A 24,036-nucleotide genomic window follows, 5' to 3' on the forward strand; every position below is an offset into this window, starting at 1 on the left:
GGCTGGAGGAGAAAAATACAGCCGTGATAATGTGCGGAGATCATGGCCAACCTGATCCGATTGATGGTGAATCTCCTCACGAATGGCTCAGGAATTTCGTTGATTATTATGAGGAAATCGACGCTGATTATAGATCCGATGATATTTTACTGACTGAATTCAAAAAAATAATTCGATTACAACCGAATAAAATTCAATGCGATGTGATGAGAAGAATAATCGACGAGACTCCGATGGATATTTTTCTAAATTTATGGCGTCCCGATCATCTGATTGTTGCTAGTAGGAAAATTGTTCGCGATGTTATTCAGGAAATGTTATTCAAGCTTCATTGCGAGAAATTTCCAACATTGCAGGTGCCGTTGTGTTACAGGCCCGCTGATACCAGGAAACAAAATATCAGTGTTACTTTGCCCTGCGGAGAGGAAAAGATCTTGGTACTGAACGATATTATTCTTGTTGATATTAATCTTGTCAATGACGCGATAAACGCAGAAAGATCGCCATGGAAATTAGGATATGCAACAACGATACACTCGTCGCAGGGATTAACCGTAGATGGCCAAGTTTGGATTGTCGATGATAGAATTTCCTGGTCAAATTTAGTGTATTTAGCTGTGTCAAGAGTAAGAAAATTATCTCAGTTAGGTAGAATTCGGTTTCACATTAATGACGCTGGCGGTAGTTGAGTATCTTTCGGTATTATTTGTAATTCTTCCTTGGTAAATCCGCGTTGTGGCGCTAGTGAATCTAGGAAATAAATTGCTGGTCTTCCTGACGATCTTGTTACGGCTGATATTTTATGTGTTGCAACGCTCCAATTTGGATCGGTTGCTCTTTTTCTTCCTCCTTCGGCCTCGCCTTCTTTATATAAATACCTGACTGTGACGCTACCTAGCACAGGCGGAATTGTGGAATTTCGCTTTAGGGGTATATTCGATTTTGTAATTGCAATTGCGGGTTTCATTGCTATTGTTCTAGTTGTTTCGTTATTTAGCGCGTTAATCACATGAGGCAATCTCAATACCCAATCATGAGATCGATTATCTTGGATGAATTCGCGCGCGTATTGGTATCCGAATAATCGTTCTGCAAGAGTTTTATTGAATCTCTCAACGATAGCTTGATTGTGATGAACACCTACAATACCGCGACGGATTTTAACATTATTCTTCTTCATCAATAAAGTAACCGCGCCGAGAAATTCTCGTCCTGGATCAACCTGGAGAAGCTTCGGCCAGGTCAGCGGAGATCGCGAGTAAATTTTCTCAAACGCCTTTGAAATTTCCGTTGCTGTTTTATTCGATAACGGTTCAGCCTCCTTGTATCTGCTAGCGATATCAACAACCGTCAACACGTATTTATATGTGACTCCGTCGACGGTATCGTAAGGAAGAAACATTAAATCAGCCTGATGGACTTCATTAGGGACACTGACGGTGAAACTTGCATATGGTATTTTCTTAGGCGGAGGAAGATAAATTTGCCAGACTGCCTGTTTCGATAACCACGATTCAGCAACGGACTGTTTTACTTTAGCGGCCTTGGCGAGTTTGGCTATTGCTGATTTTCCTCGCCAAAAACCTCGCGGAGAATAATATATTTGCTCCATTATTATTTACCAGCACCGAATACTAATTTACCTTTCATCGCGCCTTTTATCAACCAAGTTGTCAATTTTTCTTTGAAACTTTTGTCGGGAATCGCGTCTATTGCATGAATTAGCCTAATATCAGCGAGATGTCTTTGTTGTAAATCCCCGCTGCGATACGCAAGATCGTGATAGTAACACGCGTTATCGATGGCGTTTACTGGATCCTCGCCGGGATTTGGTTGATTTTTATCGTTGAGTCTGATATCGAGCCTTGTTCCGGGTCCGCAGTAATTGTATCCTGGCAGATGCTTTTCTCCGGGATATTTCGCCCAGGGCAACCCAGGTAGATTTTTCATGGAGGCGGTAATGTCTCCTCCGGTTTTTCTACTTTTTTTTTTACAAATTTGAATTTACGTGTCCTACAAACTTCGCATTCTCCTGCAATTGCGTTCCTGTTATTGCGTGTGACAATTTCGGTTGGATTTATCGTAGCTGTGCGCGTGCGACACTTAACACAATATAGATCCATAGTATTCTAGTAACATGAATGTAATTGATTTTTCGGCCACGAAGCGACGTGAGCAGGTGAAACACAACGCGGTATTACCAAATTCGATAAGGATGATAATCATTGGCCCGTCTGGTTCTGGAAAGACGCAGTTGTTGCTAAATTTGATAATGCGATGGCTAAAATGGGACAAATTGTATTTGGTTGCACCGTCCGTTGATGATCAGCGTTGCTATCAAGTACTAAAGGAATTTAGCGACAATACCGACGAAGGCACGATAGAATTCATCACAGACATCAACGATACCCCATCCGTGGAAAATTTAGATGGCGATGTTAATAACCTTGTCGTATTCGATGATGTAATGCTGGACAAGCAAACTAATCCGGCTAGGATATTCTCGCGTGGCCGACACAAGAACACCGATGTGATTTACGTGACGCAGCGATATACGCAAATTCCAAAGGTAATTAGGGACAATTGTAATATCTTATCGGTGTTCAATGGCGTTGATACTCACACGCTAAGAAATATTCATCAGACTTGGTGCAACGGTGATATGGACATAAATAAATTAAAAATTTTCTTCAGCCGCGCTCAGGCAATACCGCACGGTTTTATCACGATTAATCTTCATGATCCGCGTAGTAGATATCGAATCGGTCTCGATCAAATTTATTCATGAAAAGGCAGCCAAACTTTGCAAACTTCATCGACACCAGAATAAATTCCCCCCCCCCTAAAATCGCTGTCCAAAATCATTGAATTTGCACACAAAAAATAGCAGTCGGGGTTGAATTTACGCAAATTAATTTTCGTAGGAAGGCTTATTTTTGAAATCTGAGGCTTCTACGGAGAAAGTTCTCGTAGGAAGCTTTATTTGGTCTGGAACGTCTGGTCTGTACAACTTCCCTGCTGCTTATAAGCTATATGGTCTTGAGGTTTGCGATGAGGGAGTTCATCTTTAGCACATACGACAGGATTCCACGAAGCAGTGTACGAACTGTGGTTCAAAAGGTAATAAAGTTCCCAGGTATCCATTTTTGTTTTCTTGTTTTTTTCTTCACAGGTGATAATAGGTGATCAATTCGATTCTGACTTTTTGCTTGAAAATGTCTGGCAAGTAAAAGGGTATTAGCTCCGACTTCGGTCCCTTGTCCAAGAGAGTTTCGATGCGACGGATCTCCAGAGGCGTTAATGGAGGACAAAAATGTTTATGCAAGCATTTATACCACTCATCCAACACGAATTCTTCCGAGATGAGACTCCAAGCTTCGTCAAGATATTCGTCCAATTTTTCTTCTTGACTCAACGTGAGAGATTTATCATGTTGAATTTGACTGGGATGATCGTTGTGACATCCATAGCAATCTCCCTGGACTGTAGAAAAACATCCGACTAAATATGCTTCTTGTTCTGGCCATCGGGACTTCATCATGACGACTTCTTCGTTTCTGTCCTTGGGGTCGGCTTCCACAGTCTCCTCACATTCCATGTCCAAAGTTTCTCCACTAGGTAAAGAGGGATAACAGTCTTCCATGGCTTCTAATAGTCTAGAATGACTTCTCTCAAACTGTTGATTTCTATCGTATTATCGAATTCTGCATACAGGATGACGTTGACCGTCTGGGGTAGTGGATCTGCAAATTGAAGTTCCACACGAATCTGGCCTGATTTTATAGGGTGGAAATGTCCCTCGTCGCTGCCTTGGTCTGGAGTGAAATCAAAAGCCCACAAAGTATAGCCTCCTGCATAATCCTTGTACGTAATGCCGTGACTGGTGTTAGTTCCTAATTGTCCCGTGGCTTCGTACAGGGACAAGTACAACCTCAAGTAATTCTTCTTGTCAAAGTCAGGTTCGAAAGGTCTGGTACACAAGGTCTTGCCATCGCGACTGACTTCAATCTTGGACACGTCAAAGTGTTGAAAGTGGAAAGGATTTTGATTGTGGACTCCGTTGAAGGTTGTATTCTTGCCCATACCAAGGATTAAACGTTTGGGTAGCTTCCCTTGGAACAGATGATCTTCGATCATGGATCGCTGTCCAGTCGGAATGGTGAACGTTTTCACTTGCACACATCGTATTGGATACTTGTCGGTCGTTCTGCTCAAAGTGTGACTGATGTCGTTTCCCACTTTAGGTAACAATTCCAAGCGTCGTATGTAGAGTCTGGCTTCCTGGATGATGGTTTTGTAATCGGTACTATCAGCCATTAAATGGAAAGCGGTACTGCTATGATTCAGTCTCAAGCGGACGTTCACCCCGTTCAGCAATTACTTTTCTTGCAACCACATGTCCAAATGCAAACGATCCATCAGTTCTAAACTCTTTCCCTCTTTGATTTTGTCTCTTCGTTCTACAAATCCCTGATTGTGTGGTATTTTGCTTGAATCCGTTTCCATTTCTTCAAACTCGCCCTCATAATCATGTTTCCATACCACACAGGCATTGAGATGAGTGTTCTTGGCGTCTATTCCGTACGTCAAGAGATTTTCAAGGTAGGCACGATACGGGTAAGTATCCATGCTTCTACTGACTAGTTTGTTATTTAAGTACAAGTCCACTCCACTGAGCAAGGAATGCATAAAATTGTTGACTGGAACTACTTTCTCGTCATCTATAGCACCTCCTGTCTTATCTAGAACTTTGACTTTCAAATACAGGTAATTGCTGTTCAGATAAATGTAATCTTCGGGGTGACCTTTGATATTAAACTTGATGGGAGCTGAATCTGTCAAAGAGGAGACGGGATGAAATTCGACCCATTGGGATTCTTGCATCGTCATCATGGTGGGTGGCAGGGCAAACAGATCCAGTTCCGATTTTGAAGAGGTGCAAGACTCTCGGTACATCATTTTTCTGTTTCTCAATAATTTAATAATCAAAAAGGTCTAAGTCTCGAACGGTTCTTCTTTTCTTTGTCTTTCTAGCTTTAGAAGTGTGAAGTCTTGTGAAGGGGTGTTTTCTTCTTCGTCTTTTCTGCCTTGTCCTTGTTGTGTTTTCAGGGAAACGGGAATGTCTGTCTCAGTAGCGTGCAGGGCATTTATAGGTGTTTCTCGTCGGCCGAAAATGTCTTTGCCCGTTTGCAACAAGATATTTTTTGCCTGCTCTCAAGAAGGCTTCTTTTGGATTTTGTTTGTCGATGATGACATTTTGGAGAAATTCTTTACCGTGTGTCAATTCCGCATCTTTCAAGGCGTTCAATCCTCGTGTCACCATCGGTTTCAACACCGGAGCCACCAAACGAAAGGCTGATTTTAACATATCTCCTAAACCGTGTCCTCGGTGTCGAGCAACCCCTCGGTACACTGGATACATGACTTACGAATCGTGAGAAAACCGTTTTCGAAAATGGAGTTTCACCGTGACTTTTCCTTTGGTGAATGGAATATTTTGTCCCAAATCTCCTTTTATAGTAATGTTGACCGTGTCCAAATACGACTTGCTGACAGACAAATAGCGAGGATGTACAAATTCGCGGTGGACGTGATAAGTGTTTCCACCTTCCTCGTCAGCGACCGTGGCAGAATCCACTTTGAAAGGAATGACACGCAGTAACGGTACGGAGGTGTGTCACACCACGTTGTACTCCACCACATCGGAGTACACAAAGATCAAATTCAGTCCCTGGTTCAGTTCTACCGAGGAACGAAAAATCTTGGCAACAGAATGGTTGTTGGAAATGACTGGTAATTCGTTTTTCTTGATCATTTTCATCCTCATCTCCATGTCCCCGCCCAACATATCAAACAATTCAGAACAAAATGAAAACGACAACACTTTGTTCCCCTCAGGAAATTTCATCAGGAGGCGACGAGCAACTTTCTGGTACTCCAGGGTGACACTTTTTTGACACTCTCCAAAGCTTAAGAAACACGACATTAAACCTGGATGCAATGGTGCTCACCAAATGTTGACCACTAAAATAATAGCCTGGGGGAATGATCAAGCGATAGTTGGACTTTTGAGTGTCTGAGTTATGTATTTTGTTATCATATTTTACATGGGTATTCAAGTACTGTTGCATTTGCTCGTCATGAACTTCCACTGAAAAATTTCTTTTATTGGGAAGGACGTTGAGGACTTTGGTCGGATGAATGATTTCCACTAAAGCCACTTCCCAATGGGCTCCGTGATCTAATTGGATGGCCTGAGGTAATTTGGCTGTGTAACAGCACAAAGATTTATTGGGAAAACCTCCATGGAACTGTCACTGGGTAAGGTTAAGTAAAATTGGTTATGGTGGCTCATAATTCCAGAGTTCTTTGACTGTCGGAGGGGTTACTGGAAGTCAGAGGAGTGTCTCCGTCCAAAATGGGGTTGTTGTTGTTGGAGTGGTGACTGGCACTGGCTCTGGACACAAGGTTCCCGTTGTTCCCGTTCGAGGAGAATTTCAGGGAGGGATTGGGAAGCAGGTAACCAATGCCACTGCTCAATAAAATGGTCCACAATTGTTTGTCTCCTTGTTGCAAACTCAAATTGGCAATGGCTGCACCGCTGACACAATACACCACACATTCTCCACACCACACCCACAAGGGTTGTTTTTTAAATCTTGCAGAGAAGCACTGGCTGAAGGAGTGGTCGCTGAAGTGGTAGCAGTAGCTGAAGCTGTGTGAAAGGGCATGATTGTCATTTCTTGTCATAGCCGATGACTAGCGAAGCCTCGATCCAATAATCAAAACTGGGTGAATATCCTTTCCAACGTACTTTGACTTGTTTGACACGTCGTTTGCCTACTTTACGGGTTTTGCGTTCAAGAATGCTTTCGATGTCGTACGCGTCGTCTTCTTTTCTGGTGACACGTTGTAACTTGGGTAAGTAAAACGCTCCCTTTAACACTTCTCCGTTCATGTCTTCCAATTTATAGACGGCAGGATGACGGTCATGCACTCGTCCAGTGACACGAAACAATTCGGTGGTCCAGTTAGGTAAGTAACCTTTGTCGAAAGTTCGTTTGGTTTTGCCAATGCGCACCCAATCTCCTACGGCCAAGACTTCACTTTTCTTGGGGACAGCCCCCGTCGGGGACGTACCAAACAGAGGATCAGAAACCAGCACTTTGTTGTCGGGAGTCACCTCTTGGGGGGCATGTCCAATGCTTCGATAATAAGATTGGTTGTACGCTTGCACTAGATGCGGTAAGATGTCGATGTACTTGAGAGTGTGGTGATGCGTAAAATATTTCCACATGCGTTCTTTCAAAGTGTGTGGAAAACGTTCCACGATTCTGTCTTTTTTCAGGATTCTCGTTGGTAAAAAAAATGAATATCACGTTTCTTTAATTCTTTTTGGAAAGCTTGGTTCAGAAATTGGGTACCTTTGTCCGATTGCCATCGAAGAGGGTGACGACCACTTTGTTTCAACACCAGTTGCAGTGCTCGCAATAACTCGTTGCTCGATTTGGAAGTCAATGGCACAACCCAGGCAAATTTGTAAAAGACATCGATGACACAAAACAAATATTTGTAGCCGCGACTGTAGCTGGCCAAATGAGAGACATCGGCTAAATCGGATTGCCATTGATGATCGATGCCTTCCACTCGGGTGCGACTTCTTCAAAACTTGCGTCGAATGGGTTTGTGTAAAGTGTAGGTAGCTTGTTCTTGTAACCATCGTTGCACTTGAGGTAAACGGAGACCTTTCAGTCAAGTTTTGGCAGCACGATACAATTTTTGAACTCCTCCGTACCCTGCAAAATGGGAGGTATCGTAGCAATTGCTGGCTAACATCTTTTCCATTTTTTGTTGTTGTTAATAAGTCACCCACTCTTCGTTGATGCTACTCTATTTTTCGTGGGGTATTTTCTTGGTTTGTAATGCTTTGTAATGCTTTCCGTGTACGGCCAACGATAGGTGTCGAGGTCATCGGTTCTTGTTTCACTTCTTTCTTCACCTTCTGAAACCTTTCTTCTTCTTCACCTTTTTCTGTCTTGGTTACTGGTAGTAGTAGTGGTGGTGTGGGGGATGGACTTTTCATCACGGTCTTAAAATCTTTCAGAGTGGTTTGAGTTGTTTCGTCTAAAGCTTTCTGGTGAAAGTGTTGCAGTCGTTGCAAGAGTTGACCTTACTTTTGCGATTTTTCTGTTTCTTACAAATCTTGGCGATCCATTAATGACTGCAATTCGTGTTGTAACTGGGACATCTCGCTCAAATTGGGATTGGGAGGCAAATGCGGGGTCCGCTGTTCTTGCCAACGATGGTATTCCATCCATCGTTTGTAAGGCACTAAAGCTAGTTTTTGTCCTTCTATTGGATGTCAAGGGTCACATCTGAGATCTTGGGACTTCAAAGGTCCATTTTATCTTGCACCCACGAGTCCTGCCAACGTGGTTCCCAAGACTCATTGCAGCAAAGTTCCTAACAAAAGGGGTCAAATTCCTCCACGTTGGACCAACATCTTCTTCTTTTGACGAATGGGGATTTTCTTTTGAACCATTTGGCGAAGAACGTGACGATATTTGCCTAAGCATTGTTTCTGGTGTTTGGACAAAGGGATCGTGCCTTTCAAAACATTCAAACAACATTCTCACACGGTATCGATGACCTCTTTGGAAGCCGTTTGAATGAGTTTTTTATTTTCGCATGGGTGGAGAAGCTTTGGACAGGACAGATAACACGTCCCCATGTTTGACTAAACGAGGAGGCAGTCCTTTCCCTTTCTTTCCTTGGGGTTTAGAAGAGGAATTTTTTCAAGGGGGTGACATCTTTGCTTGTTGGTTCCGAGACATTCACCAAAAATACACTAACGTCGATGTCTAAGCACACGCCCTTTTATCTTTTTTTTGGACTATCGCTTTGTCATAAAGATGACAATATTTTTCCAAAATCGCCAAGGAATCCTCCCCTTTGGTGGCTCCTCTTTTTCTTTGAACGGCTGTGTCTTTTCTTAGGCTAACATCGATACTTGGCTATGCGCTTTGTCGAATGACGAGACTGTGTTTGTCTCTTTCTTTTTTGGACAGGAGAATGACGATAGTAACGGTGTGCAGTTCTTTAAGGTGACATCTTTTGGGAGATCACTGATACCCCTACTTTGTTGCAGGCCTGTTTTACACTGGAATGCGTCGCCACTGATTGGCTTTACGTCGTATCAACTTGAGGACAGGCAACACACGTCGTGCATGGGTTCGCAACGGACTAAATCGAGTCAGTTCTTGCTTGGACAAATCCAGTAAACTCTGTAACATGCCCGATCTCTCTTGGTCTCTGATTTTGGGAGCAGGTACTTTGGGAGTAGCTGCCACTGTCACTAAAGAGGAGTGTCCCGCCACTGGAGAAGTTCTTGGAGACACAGGCTTCCATGGTGTCATCAACGGAGAAATGGATGAACCTGAGGCTACCGGAGACGCGGTCACCGTTGTTGCAGGTCGTGGTTTGCGAATGTAAGGTTGCGTCCTGGCCGAAGTGCCTCTCTTGCGACTAGTTTTCTGTGGGCTTTTCTTTTTCGGAGGACTGCTCTGTTTCTTTTTCTGGGAACTTTTCTTTTTCCGGGGTGGTGACCTGGTCTTGACAACGTTGCTCTTTTTCTTCTTGGGACTTCGTTTGACTTTTTTAATTGGGGAGAAATTTGGGAGTATTAGGATCCCATCTTAAGAGGGAGCGAATGATGACACCTCCTAGAGTATCGCTCCATCCAGGTTTCAAAATGATTTGCTTTTTGGTTTGAGTGTCGATGCGGGGATCGGCCAGTTGGGTCAAAGCTACTTTGTTCCTATCAAAAAAGCGTTTCGTTTGATGAGGAATCTAAATGATGCCTTGCAGTAATTGACTTGCTGTCACCGTGAACCATCGGAAGACTTCTTTGAGACTGGCTTCTAAGACACGAGCACGTATTTGTGGATTTTTTCGCGAATGATGCCATACAAGGCACGAATCAATTTGACGGGAAGATGAGACTGAAGTGACGTCATGTTGAGACTGTGTGAGACAGACGAAAACGGTATAAGGTTTTAATAGATTTTTTCGGGTTAAGTCGAGGACGGAGACGTGTAGAGGACAGGCCCTCCGTCTTGACACCAGTGGTGAAACAATTGGGTAACGAAATCGCAAATAATCAGGGGTAGTTGGTTTCAAATCGACGAGGAAATAGGCGTGTGGAGTGTGAGTGGCATCGTCGTACGCCTGAGTGAGCCAAGGTGTTCCTAACTGTTTGGCAAAGACTTGCACTTGCGATTTATCTCGAGGGCTTTTAAACAAGACCACGCAATGAGCATTGAGACTGATGGTGCAATGCGCTTTACTTTGTTGAAACAAATGTTGAAGGATGTAAATGACATTGGCATTACGATGATTCCCTTTGCGAGTAAACAACAGTTTAATTTCTTCTTCGTCTTCTCTAACATGTCATCGAAAATGACCAAATGGGTTTGACGGGAGTCAGACACGATTCCGTCGTCTTCGTTAGGAATGCCTTCCACAAACACGATGGAATCGCCTTGACTGTCTCGCAAGAGGCTGTACGCCGATTGCCACTCTTTGTAACACCACACGATGCGTTGAGGTGGACGATCGATCAAATAATGTTTATGTTCGATCATACGTTTGACAAATTCGGTTTTGCCTAAACCGCTAGGTTCAGCAATGAGTATGTTAAAGGGATGGCGAAGATACAAAGCCTCCCAACTGGCACGATGTAAGTGTTCGTCGAGGACTTTGAAAGATGAGGAAGAGGGAGCAGAGACAGTAGAGGTAGCCATAGTGTCAGGAATGTCACTTGTGACATGAGAACAGACAAGACAAGAGTTTTTATACTTTTTACAGGACACGTATAGTGATGTTTTACAAATGAACACGAAGTACAAAAATACATAAAAGCCAAAGGCTTAAGTACAACGATAAAATGCACATGAAAACGATCAGAGTGGAATAGAAACAAGTTTCTGTACAACATGTTTTGGGTAATGTTCTGACAAGTTCAACAGGGGGTAATGTCACACAAGTGTCCTCCATAAAGGGCCTTTCAGGAATGACCATGACAGTCCTGTTCTGGGTGGCGTGTCCTTATGGTACTGTTACTAACACAGGTTGAAAGTGACTTTTTCATTGGACGTTGAAAGGAAGGATCACAACTCTCGAGGATACTGGGCCACTTCTTGGGTCCAAGCCTCAAAACCCCATTTTTTCCAGGCACGTACATCTGTCCAATGGGGGTGTAAGTCACAAGCTACACACACATCGTCATACACTTCTTCGGTAGCAAAAAGTTGACGAATCTTTTTTGTCCGTAGAGGTCGAGATATATCCAGATGAAAACGCAAGGCTTTGAGCAAAATGAGTCTCTCGTGACCATTTAAGACCATTTGGGTTGGTAAGTACTGTTCGTAAAGAGTCCACGAGGAATCGGCTGGTAAACGAAATCCTAGAAAACATGTCACCAAGACACACACTATGCGTCGACCCAAATTCAATGGATACAGATGTCGTACTAAGTGTTGATAATCTTCCACGGTTTGAATACTGTGATTGAGTTCCTTCCATGGAATCTGTTTGATCACTTGTGATACAAGCCGTGGCATGGCATCCTGTTTCTATATTCTCTTTTTTTCGGATGCAATAAATGTACTTTCTAGCCAGACATGATTTTACTCCAGTAGGAAATTTAAATGTTGCATACTGTAACCTACAGTTCAGAGTTCATTTAGAAGTTTCCTCTTCCACTAAGTAGATTCCACGTAAAATATGTTGGTAATCCTTTAACTCTTCTTCCTCAATTCGTTGCACTAGGTGAATCTCGAAGTAACCAAAATTATGAACATGTCGATCATTTGCGACCTTAAAGTGTTGAACAATATCTGACCACTGGAACAATTTCTTACGAATCAGTTCTCTTATATCATTCAGGTATCAATGTTTCAAACACCGGTGACGTAACGGATGCAATTGTTCTTTACGTTTCACTTGTATTTTTACCAGTTCTCGGTAAATGCGTTCTCTCAATTCCACAGGCAAACCACAAATGTTCTCTTGTAACGTATCCATGAATAGGTCATACTAAAACTTTTTTTTGTCGTAGACAATAAGTGTACTGCCTGGTCAGATATGGTTTTCTCCAGTAGCAAATCTAAATCGTTCAGTCACTAACTTGCACTTTACAGTTCGTTTAGAAGTTTACTCTTCCACTAAGGTGATATTCTGTAAAAGAGGATGGTATTCCCTTAACTCTTCTTCCTCTGAAATTTGTTGCAGTAAGTCTACCTGGTAACAAATAGAATCATCAGTAACAAAACAATCCTTTGAACGCCGGGATAGTTGACGAAGGTCTGTCCACTGAAACACTTTCAACTGAATCAGTCCTCATAGCATTCAGGTACCAGTGCCTCAAACATTGGTGACGTAACGGATGCAATTGTTCTTTACGTTTCACTTGTATTTTTACCTGTTCCCGATAAATGCTTTCTCTCAACTTCACAGGCAAACCACGAATGTTCTCTTGTAAAGTATCCATTCAGGGATTACTGATATTGTCCTACTAAAGGGAAATAGTGACAACTGGGAGACCATCGAACATGTTCCAGGTAGGCCGAATCTTGTTGATTTGATTCCTAGCCAATCTGGTTTCTTCTTCAACGACATGGTAAGTTACTTCAATGTCTCGGTCCCACTAAGGGTAAGTAATGACAATTCGGTGACCATCGAGCATGTTCTACGTAGGCCGAATCTTCTGGTTCCCAGTGTTCAAGTGACACACCGAAAATGAAGCACTTCACTTTATCCCCTTCGCCCAAGTAGAAAAATCCGGCTCTGGCTAATTCGTCAAGGGTCGGTCCTCCCAGATACTTCGGTCATTTTCCTTTGAACGATTGAAAACGATTTTCAAAGTTGCAGTATTCAGACAACCGCACAGGGAACGAATATTCGTCTTTCACAGGTTCGTTTCGATGAGGGCAAGGTGACATCGACAGGTGTTTGCTCAGGGCTGTATGACATCCGTAGGGTGGTAGACGTGAAGGTTGACATCCACATTTACATAAAACCCAGTAAAGTGTCCACGATAAGGAGCAGCATCGCTTTCGCATCCATCAGGTTTGACACACACAGCATCAATTCCATTGATAGGTGTAGTGAGAACAAAGTTCCGATGATGCTTTACTGCATCACTGAGGTCACAACGTACAGCATCGCTCAAATCGCAAGGCTCGCATCGCATTCCACTTCGGAGTCTCCAAACTTGAATTGTGCCTGTCTGAACTTGTTTTGTGTTTCTCTGAAAGTATTCATCTTGTTCGCTTGGTCTTGGTAGTCACAATGAACTATCGATCTTGGACATTGTCCCTTTTTATATAGAGACCAATACCGACATGTCCATACGGCAATGTGAATTGATTGGGAAGTCGCACTCGCTTCTGGTACACAATTTGATAGACTTTTTGCAAGGGTCGAGTTACGATTTGGTGAGTGGGTAAACGTACAATTTTGTTCGGTTCACGTGTGGTCACATTAAAGTTTTCATCTTCTCCAGACTGCAAGGCTTCTTTCAATACGCCAAAGTTCACCACTCGACTGGTACGATAATTCAGAGTCAATCTTTTCATTTTACACTCCGTGTGCACTTTGCCTTGTTTGTCCCGGTATTCGTAGTCGTAATGTTTGGGACGCCACTCGCGAAACTTAGAATCTTTTCGTCGGGATGCTTATCTGTCCAGGTTCCTAAACGGTCTCCTTCGATGTCAGGGTGATGTTGACCCGGGCACTCAATGTAAATACAACTGTCCGTGTCAAAGTACATGACGCGTTCCCCTAACAGTTCTAAAGCTTCGTACAATTTTAAGCGGACATGAGCTGTTACTTAAGCCGCAATGAAGACATTTGCAAATGCGTCGGCTTGTACAAAGTCCAGATCTCCTTTGTAATTGACCAAGACCAAATCCTCATGAAAGACGTCTACGTGTTTCATGCATTTGGTTTTGTCGTGAATCATCTGGAAGTAACGGGAAGGTTCTGTCAAATATTCCGTCTTCGGTAAACACGGTCGTTGTGCCATTTTGCCCCACAAACAATTTAACATCACTTTGGCAAACAATCGCCTGCCTTCGTTTTTCTCGATGTGGTCTAAAGGGATACCTTCTTATTCCCAGTATTTCCCAGTATTTCTCTTTGAATGTATTTTGGTCTTCGGGAGTGTGACACCAGGAAGGATAGCCACTGGGTTCTTGTTTCAGTTTCAAAAAGGCATCCACGTAGTCTGCGAAAATGCCTTTCTGACTTGGATCACCGTTGTGGTATTGTTGTGTCTTGAGAAAGTGGCAAATTGCGTACACTTCTAACAGTTGGTATCCCATGTCCTGAGCTTTGAACAATTCCAAGCTATCCCACGTCCACGTCAAGGCGCGTTGTTCCTGAGTGTGCTTACAAGGTTGGTCTTGGTTGCACGTTTCGGCACAAGTACGGCACAGGGGAAATATCAGCTTGCCTTGACAATGGTAAGGTAACACGGGATGGTACAAGTCTGTGCGAGGCAAGACTTTACATTTAATTAAACCTTCGTATTGTCGAATGTTTTTTCAGGTCAATGTGTTCCGTTAGTAACTGTGGGTGCCCTGCAGGAAAGCGACACTATTTGCACACGTAGGGATACAGTGAACACACGTCCAAATATTTGATTTCTTCTCCTTTCTGTCGTGGGCTTGGTAGAGCAAACAGGTAGCATTGGTCCTTCCTCCGTACAAACTATCACTTGGGTTCAGGGGGTCCACCCACTGGTAACTTTCCACAATGCGTTTAAACTCGGGATCGATTTTCAAACGGTGATTGTACTCGTTTTCCCACATTTCCGCTACTTGGTATCCTTGCTGTTCTAACTTCAAACGTCGCTGACAAGTGTCCTGGTACAAGTCTTCCATGGTTCGTTATAAAAACTGATTTTTAGTGTTACGATCAGGGTAGGAGACGGGAAATAAACAACCGTTAAACTCGTACACGATTTTTGGAGTTTTCTAAGTCCCAGCCATCTACCGAATGCGCTCCGATGGTCTTTTCACCCCCTCAATTGCGGCTATGCTAAATCCATTTGTCTTCCTTGTCGCACAAGTAATGTAACCAACGTAGGGCTTTGACCGAGTATTGGCGTTTGACATAGTTGGTCGTTTGAGGGTTGATGACAACCAGAGTATTTTCGGGCACGAATCGTTGTGTGTACACTAAGGAACAAGATTTGGCAAAGGTACAAGCTTCTTTCAAAGGATGGACCCCTCCGTGTTCCATGAACTGTTCTCGACATTTTCCACAGCAATGTCCACGTCGGAACGATAATGCTTTAACATTTCTTCCTAAAAGTCGAAATGGTCAGAGGCATGGGCCTGGTACCAAGCGTAGAAAGCTTCTCGTTGTTCGGTACGCATGTTGTCGGGGTCGTAGCATGTTGATTAACTTCGGTATTGAAAAAGTGTGGAAAATAACCTTTAGCCATTTCTGTCATTCCAAACGTTTTAGGCATTCACCTCAAAGGTATGGCCAAGTACATCATCGAATCTTTAAACTGTACTTGTCCCACTTGCATGGAAATGATTTTGGCTCCGTTCAAAGTCACTTTAGGACGTTCGGTGCCTTGTTCTGTATAGTATCAGAGAAGAAACTGTCCATCGTATCAGGAGAAATTGTGAGCCATCACCGTGGCATGGCGATGACAATTGCCGTAACGTTCGATGTCCTCTTGGCTCCACGTTTCGTCCATGGGGTCTAAGATCCATTGAGCGAAATCGGCTAACGTGTTCGGTCCCGAAAGATTTTTTCACGTCCTCCAGGAATCTTACTGCAGTGAGGGCAGTGATTAAAGATAGGTTCTTGGATGCACTTTTCACACGCTCGATGAGCCACGCAGAAATTAGGAATGTGAAGGCCGGTCTCTTGTATGCATTCAAAATAGAAAAAGATGAAATTGCCTTTCTTCCTGTGGTCCTCATTTTTCTCTTGTTGAAGTTGGCATTTTTAAATGTAGCATTGGTGTTCCAAGTCCACGATTTGGTGACAAATGTGACATTTTTTTCCGTCCGGTACAAATTCGTGCGAAGTAAGAAAATCCACAAAATCCCAATTTAAATTCACCTCTTTTGGAAATAAGTCCGGGTTCCCTTGGGTAGTCGATGCTATTCCATTGCTTTTCGTTGACTGAACTTTGTAACGCGTGTTTGGATTGGTCAACCAACTCAATCCGTTTCGATCCTCCCTTTCCTTATAAATAACCGCAGTTCGCTGCATTCCTTCACCTGTTCTCGTCACCAAGATGTGGACCAACGTGGAATCCTCTACTCTAGTCTCTTCAGTGCTGTTCAGATCGGACTTACCGATGTATGTCCGATCCTCGTGGACTATTGTCAAGATGACGGATACAAGTGTGTGGAAAAAAAGAATATACGTAGAAAGGCAAGGTTGTTTAAAGAGGGTTTTGATTTGCGGTCCAGAAGTGAGACAAAGTTTGAGGAAAAGAAGGAGACCTAAACGATGCCCTCTATGTTAACATGGAATAAGGTTAACATAAACCGAAAGTCCCTTTTCAGGGCCCTTCCTATATCTCGAAAATAAATTAACTTTCATGCCTAACCCTTTCAACAATTTGTTTTAAAAAAATGGGGTATATGTATAATGTAAGTCTTTTCTGTATTTTCTATAGTCCCATCCTTGTTAAATTTCCCATGTTAAATTTCCCTTGTCGCCAGGGTACAAACTTACTATGGCCCAGGGTACAAAGTTAAACGTCCCCATGTTAAAATCCCATTGTCGCCAGGGTACAACCCACCCTAGTTTAACGTAAAAGTCCCATTGTCGCTAGGGTATCCCACTACACTACTAATGTAGGATAAAAAATAAGAATTTGGTGGATAAAAAGAAGAAATTAAAAGATGAAAAGCAAAGACCCTTTTCAGGGCCACTTATATGCCCCGAAAAGATATTTATTCTCTTTGCCATATAAGTGTTGTATGAGCTATATATGTCTATGTTCCGCTAGTCCTACTCCGCCAAGCGTTCTAGGTTTTTCCCTCCTGTTTGGTCCGATTAAGGTCAGTCCCTTTCAACATTGTTGACAGTGGCCAGTACCATGACGCCATCTCATCTCATCGCTTCCATTTATATTGCCCCTATACAACATCCCCACTTTCCCATGACGCTATACAGTCCCAATATTCCCCATGTTTAATTCCTCTTGAGGCTAGACGTTCCCACAACCTTTTTGACTGGGATTTCCACTGAGGCTAGGGAATCCAACTATACTACTCATGTGAAAAAGGGGTGATATGTACGTGTGCACAACATTCGTCGAAATTTGGTTTGTGGGGCGCGAAGGTAAGGAGTGCTTTTTAAAGAAACCTAGTCAAAACGACACTGCCTTGCAGACATAAGTACTTTGCAAAAAATATTTCATTTGGAGTTTAGAAAACAATAGTCATTGTTTGAAGTCGTCTATTTGCTTCTTAGATTCTGACAGATATTAGTGGAATTTCTAGGCCTCGGGAATATTACCTATACCTAAAGTTACCTTAGATACAACGACTGAGGGTCACATGTAAGTACAGTGCTATAGAGTGCATACAGGGTTCAATTCAAAGATTAAAAACCAGAACCGTGTAGCCTTTGATCACATGATGTTCTATTTCATTTATGTTTAGTTACGTCTCTGAGTGACTTCCTTCATGTCCTGATAAATGATGTGTTGTTCACTGGATCTAGTTATGTATGAGAATTACAAGTAATATAATTACAGCAAATCAAGCTTGCGATGTGTAGTCTATTACATAATTGTATTGTGCAGCAACACCCACCCCTCCAGTACATATAAAAAATATTACATATAACGTTGGAAGGGATTCAATAGTTAACAAACCAGCGTTGGTCTCACTTATTGTTTGTTTGCCAACAATATATTGAAATTTGTGGAATAATGCTAAATATTGTTGTCATCGCCTTTCTCAATTCCCGTTGCTCTCTGCTAGTTCAACCATAAACCACATGCTTCTAGTTCCGCTTTTTGAAAATAAATAAAACCCCTGAAAATTCTGCAATCTTTAGAAAATTTCCAATCATACAACAATGTTCATATTTAGGTTTGGATATCTGTATCGGGGACAAATTATCCTTACAAATGGACCTGCCCATGCATCTACACTTGCAGTGATGAATCACGAATGCATAGGCATGGCCACATAATTTAGTCATTTCTTGAACGAAAAAAAAAATGAAATAAATAAAAAATGAGACATCCATGATCCGAACACAATAACAATTTTATTTTATAATTATAGCGTATACAAGATTGCATACGTATTGTCTTTAATAAATATCAGTGGCGATATATTCAATGATAGCAGCAAGCCTTGCGAAATGTCTCCATTTTTGCTTCCTAAGTTTACCGCTAGACTGAAAAGGCTGAATGATAAGATGTTTTAAACAAATGCTATACTGACTGCGATGACATTTACCAGCTTAAACTGAGAAGTCTAAAATCCAGACTCTAACTAAGAAACAGGTGGATCTAATCAAAGTACTGAATGTACTGAACTATTTAGGAACATGATATATACAACAAATTCAGCTTCTTTTATTTCTTTTTTTTGGGTGCTTGTTTCGTAAGGAAAATGTATGGAATGGAATATTAGTTATAACATGTTCGGTGAGAAGGTCCTTGGAAGTGGTATACGTTTATTCATTGGCATTAGCTTGTTTTTAATCTCGGAGAACACTCTGCAAATGCAAATATCAGTGATCTTAGTACAGTAGTAGGGTGATTTTGCTTTTGCTGCACAAACTACAGTGGTAACATTCTTCGTAGCAGCTCCTTCGATCTGCTTATGAATAGACTAGTGGAGAGCGAAATCCTAACAGCCTAAAAACGCTTTCTTATAGCAATGCAAAACTTGTCCCTAATACAACTTTACAATGGAGAGTACGAGTAAAATCGATACTCAGCACGTGAAAACTGGAACAAGATTGTCAAGCAGCAAACACAAAATCGTGCGAAGTTGTACTAATGTAGGAGGTAACGATGTTGTTAGGTTTTCCTGGATTACGAGCATTAATTCAGTTCTATTTATCATACGGTGGTTTCTCTAAGTAACAGGGATTGTTGGTTAAGGACTGAAACGTTGAAATAGCATATGACACATATGTGTTCTGATTTCATGGGGTACCTATGAAGACTATACAATAGTATAATCTGTTATATGAATAATCCAGTCTAAAACAGACCATGCTTTAGTTGGGATGGTTATGTGACTGTTTTTGGTTGAAAATGCAAACGTAATCTATGAGTTTTGATACAGCTGGGTTTCCAGGACAGTCAACGTTAAAATATCAAATAATAATCAAATTGACACATATCGAATTTCCATACTCCAAGAGGTTTGGAAACTGCTCCAAAAAGAGATTCAGTAAGTTTGCTTATTTTTATCTAGGATGAGGGTGGTAGAGGCAGAAAGAAATGGAATGACCTTTGTTTTGTTGTGAGTTATTGGACCAGTTCAAATGAAGTATCGTCCAACTTGAAAGTTGTAGTGTGATTAAGAAGTTAGATTACTGAGTGACTTAGGAAGGACGACTTGATGTAATAACCGGAAGGTATTATACACGCGCACGTTGTCTCACCGCCTGATTGCTTGGCCATGTTTCTCTTAGGAAAAAGACGTCATATCATGACCGTTGATAAAGTTAACTATTTATGTGATCCTACTTATTGGGTGTTGAATAAACAATGCTCAGACTTCAAGGTTGACGATTTAAGAGAAATAAGAATTAAGTTAACCAAATTTAAGTTTTCAAATTTATTGGAAGGAAAGGGTGAACGTGGGATAACTGGAACGTTTCTTCATGTTCTACACCTTCTGGCTTTGAAACACCGTTTTTTTGTTTGTCGCTGCCGTTTATATTTTTGTAAAGATTAATGCCATCTTAGATCGTTACGTATAGTGCACAATGTAGTATAAAATGCCAAAGAGTGGTTATTTAATGCAGTTAATGAGGGTGTATCATATCATTAACGGATCGAATGGCGAATATAGCGCGGTGACATCATGTTTAAAATAAAAGGCGGTTGTTGTTGTAGAGCAAGACAACTGAGAAAATGTCTAATAATTCTCCTTTCCAGAACAAGGACATTCAGAAGGAAAAGCCAATGCTTGATGATATCACTAATGTAGACAAATACTTAAGCAAACTCATATATAACGAAAAGTGGCAGGTAATCCAGATTAGCTGTTTCAAGCTTCTTAAGTGATTGCAGCCATTTTCATGCTATTTTTATTATATACAATGCTTGTTAAATACACCAGGATCTTATGTACATAGGCCATAAAATGCATCTTAAATATACTCATCAATTCGTTTTTCATAGAGGATACTAGACCGTCTGCAAATGATTTTGATACATATGTAAGTCAATGTAAACTATTGGTATGGGAAGACACCTTAATGGCAGGAACCATATTAAACTGTTGAAAGAACTGAAATAAAACAAATTTACATTCTGACAGGGTAATATTCGTTTAATATGGTTGCTATATTGACTTCATAGATGGAAGGTGTCACTGTTGTGATTTTATTTTCACAGATAAACAAACATTAAATACGAAATGCGAAAGGCGAACCACACTATAAATAACTACATAGGAATCATGCTCGATAAAGAGTAAAACAAATAGTTCAACATCAATTCAAGTTTCCACCAGTGTCATGACAATATCGAGATGTCTGGATGCCTCGCGCTGTCCACACAGGCCTAGCCATCTGCCTTTGCAGATGTATAATGTCTACCGACCGTCAAAAGTTTCAAAAAAAACCAACGGCATCAAAACTCAAAATTGTTAAACTAGAATAAGTAACATGTTATACAAATGTATGAAAAGTTATAGGCTGCCAAACATAAACACTTTTTAAAAAGCTAAATCGTAAGTAAATCCTTAGGCGAATACTGTTTAACATTTAAAAAAATCTATTGACCAACAAACAACTAAATTTTAGCCCACCATTCTCAATTTGTTTGTAAACATTTTCGTAACATAATATTTGCCTTTGATGGTGTTCACCAGTTTAAATCAGTTATTTTGAAGTAATTCATGGTAAAACGATGGAGTTGTTGAAACTCTAACGCGTTGACTTCTTCTAATAGATATATAAATTTTAAAAAAATCAAGGTAGTTCCTTTAAACAACTTTTGAAGATCTATCATGAATTTGAAGTAGCAAAAATAACGATTATGTGATGAAGCACATTCATCCTTTATTTGCACGGTTTTAAAGGTTTGAAAAAGAAATTAAAATATACGATTATTGTTCCACCTCAGTATTATCATACTCGGTTATTGACCATCATGTACATCAGTTATGAATCTATGGCATATTGTATGGTCTATATAGGATACTTTTAGTGAGCTTTGCCACGAACATCAAGCCAAACTATGTGCTTTTGACATCGTGCTCTGCTTTATTATATTTCGTAACTATCCCCACCCCATTTTATTGCTGAGCAACCACATGATTCGTTTTCTTTGAAAACAATCGAACTCTTTGCATTAACTCTTTTCTGAGTGTGCAATGCTGACATTTTATAGAACCTACATTAAACGGGTCAACCGTTAACATAATAGGTGACCTCAATTTGTTGTAAGTGTTAGAAACAAGCGCTTTCTGGCCTAGACACATCTTTCTCCCCACTTCAGATTGTATAGGGAGCAATACTGTTTCCCATGAAATGTTAAATACCATTGTCTGTGTCATTGATCTCTGTAAAGAAAAACTGTTGCTGTAGGAACATTTAAGCAATGCTTGCAGTTTCAAGGATTCGTTAAGGTATACATGTACCTCAGCGATACAGTTCACATAAAAGTAATTATGAATATTGATGCCCTCCATTTTAATTAATTCATATGCAAATTTATATCTTAAAGAATCAATATCGATAGCCAATATAAGCATGAATTCCGGATCGAGGATGTCCCATTGTGTATAACGAGCAAACAACTGAGTTGCGGGACGTAGAATGTATGTCAGATATTGCTAAAGAAGCCTTTCGAGACGATAGTGATTTCCTGTCATCTTATAGAAAAAACAGTAATTGTGTTAAAAAATCTGGGATGGTCTGTTAGACGAAACTTCCATGCTATTTTCACGATGAGATATGGAAATGGGAATGTTTATGATTCTTCTTCCCATGTTGTTGTGGTCGTAGTCACTCTAGCTATATGGTTGTTACGTAGCTAATACGTGCGAAGAGATATGGTATCGAACTGGAAAACAGGAATTCGTGGTCTAAGTGTACGGCAGCAATTCTTAAGAAGCCTTAAGGGCGTAGGGTATAATTTGTGATGTCTAGTCAGCGAGACGTTGGTTTTACCATACGAGGGCATACCTTGTAATCTCCAGCTTCACTTTTCCCTTGGATCACGCATGACCTTCATGTTACAATGATACCTTGCTAAAATAAAGCAAAGTCGTAGATAGAGACTTGCATATATCATATACGTAAGACTTACTGCATTATCTCTCTCACTTAGTTTACTTGCCGAATATATAATGATATTTGTGGAACAAAGAAAATTATAAGTGGTATGTTCTGGAATAATTCCAATAAAATGTTGCAGGAATCGCAATCGTGATCTGCCACTATTCTTTTTATATATTCCCCTATAGCTGTCCAATCACCAACCCCAATGCCTCTAGCACAGCCTGTGGGAGGTAAAAAAACATTTGAAACTGCAAATTGTCGTAAATTTCACATTCGCCAAACAATTGTCAAGCTTGTGTCTGTAGCCCGGTTTCTGTCTCGATTTCGATGAATGTATGCCATCTGACATAAGAATATTTCAATCTACTAATATCATAATACTTTATATGTTTTCCTTCCTCCTGCTCTCTCTCTCTCTCTCTCTCTCTCTCTCTCTCTCTCTCTGTTTGTTATACGCAAATAAATACGGATTATTTGTCAATCGGGGACAATGGTGTTCGTGTCGAGTAAGGTATATGCACAAACACACCACATTATATCCACAAAACCTTATCCCATAGACGATAGATTTATTGATTCCTAAGCGTTACACAGAACACAAAACTGTGCATATTTCCAAGAACATCAACCACCTGTATGCGTACATTTTGGTGTAACGTCGTATGCATTAAGATAATTAAAACGTTCAAATCAAATTTACGAGGGTTGTACGCGTATAAAACACACACACACACACACACACACACACACACACACACATATATATATATATATATATATATATATATATATATATATATATATATATATATATATATATATATATATATATATATATATATATATATGTAACATGTTTGTCTTTTCGCCGTCCAGGTGAAGATAGTGTGATTGGACAAATTATTATAAAGATATAGTGCTAGTAGATAAAGGATGGGTGCAATCTTTTTTTTTGTTGCATTGGACAAAAAGGAGAGGAATGTGGTATTGTTGTTAAGATACTGCGTATCTGAGATGGCACAACTGCTCCTCCACTATTTCAAATAGAGACTAAAATGTTTATGATTTGGGTGGATGAATTATGCATCTCATAATATAGCCTTAGTTCCTATAGGCAAGGTCAGGAGAATATAAACTTCGCCTGAACTTCAGAAAAGTTGAATCTTAAGGAAACGTTCCGACCGTGTCCAGTTAGAGAAGTTTCGATTTAATTTATCTATGCATGAACTTACCAACGCCTTTTGGTATATTGCCTCTCATTATGCAAGCATGTATTCGTGCGTACTAAAAGTAATCAATCTATCTATTAATGTGTTCATTTTGCCGCCTCATTTGATATAAAAATGCTTAATTTGTTTTATTTGACCTATGGTCTCTTGTTATTTAGACCTAATATGAATTAGCTAGGTGTACACTATAGTGATTCTTAGTAACGGTAAATATGACTTAAATGCTATTATGTAACAGGTCTTTGAAAAGATCAGAGACACACCAGATCAACTTTAA

This window comes from Sinohyriopsis cumingii, chromosome 7 (assembly GCF_028554795.1).
Source record: "Sinohyriopsis cumingii isolate HCF-2022 chromosome 7, ASM2855479v2, whole genome shotgun sequence".
Lineage (NCBI taxonomy): Eukaryota > Metazoa > Mollusca > Bivalvia > Unionida > Unionidae > Sinohyriopsis > Sinohyriopsis cumingii.